Raw genomic sequence first — 1,204 nt, forward strand, 5'->3', positions numbered from 1 at the left:
AGGGGGGATCTTGTGGCCTGTTATAAACTGGTTAGGGGGGATCAGCAGGCGCTGGGGGAGTCCCTGTTCCCCCGAGCGCCGCAAGGAGTGACCAGGAACAATGGTCACAAGCTGGCGGAGGGAAGGTTTAAGTTGGACATCAGGAGGCGCTACTTCACAGTCAGGGCGGCTAGAGTCTGGAACCAGCTTCCAAGTGAGGTGGTGCAGGCTCCCACCCTGGGGGTTTTTAAGAGGAGGTTGGATGACCACCTTCCTGGGGTCGTTTGACCCCAGTGCTCTTCCTGCCATGGCAGGGGGTCGGACTAGATGATCTGCTCAGGTCCCTTCCAACCCTAGAAACTATGAAACTATGAAGTATCTACACAAACCAAAAGTTAGGCACAGATGCAAATTAGATTCAAAGATATCCAAAGATCACAGGTGTTTGGATACATGGTATTGATTTGATTGGACAGAGAAAGAGCAAAGTCCAATAATTGAAAGTTAGAACCTAAAGAAAGACTTGCGTTTTTAACAGATCGATGATTAACTGTTGAAAGTGATTACCAAGGTAAAATTCATATAACTTTTCTATCAGTTGTCCACCAAAATTGGATGTGTATCTAACAGATATGCTCTAATTTGTTAGATATCATGCAGAAATCCCTTGTGAAATTCTATGGTCAATAATATTCAAGGGCTTATGCTAGATTATCATAGTTGTGTTTTCTAGCTTTAAGAATCTATTAAGTCTATCCCCCTCCTCCCTTTGGGGTGTTTTAGTTCAGGGGATTGAACCATCTTTAATAATATCAAACCTTACTAGAGACAAAAAAGAAGTTTCCATAAGCAAAATATGAACCACAGAAAAATACATTCTGAACAGCTAAAAAGGAAAAGCAAAAAGGAAAAAAAATCCTGTTTATGCCTGAGCAAAGATCAAAGGGCAAACTGCAGGACATTAAACTCCCCGTTGTAGCTGATGTACACTCCTATTATATAGCTCAGAGTGATCTCTATGACTTCATTCAACAGCTGTGAGGAGAAAGAGAGAAGCCGTTACCAGTGTTGTTAATCAGGGCTTAAATGGACAGGTTCAAGCACTACATGCTTTGTTTTATAAAAGATTCATTGGGGATGCACTAACAATTTATATTACATTCTTCCAGGAAGGCTACAAATTTCAGCTATCGTAAGCCAGTATCGTGTGATGTACACAAGATCA

The sequence above is a fragment of the Gavialis gangeticus genome, unplaced genomic scaffold, assembly GCF_001723915.1.
Source record: "Gavialis gangeticus isolate Ggan-Ray unplaced genomic scaffold, GavGan_comp1, whole genome shotgun sequence".
Lineage (NCBI taxonomy): Eukaryota > Metazoa > Chordata > Crocodylia > Gavialidae > Gavialis > Gavialis gangeticus.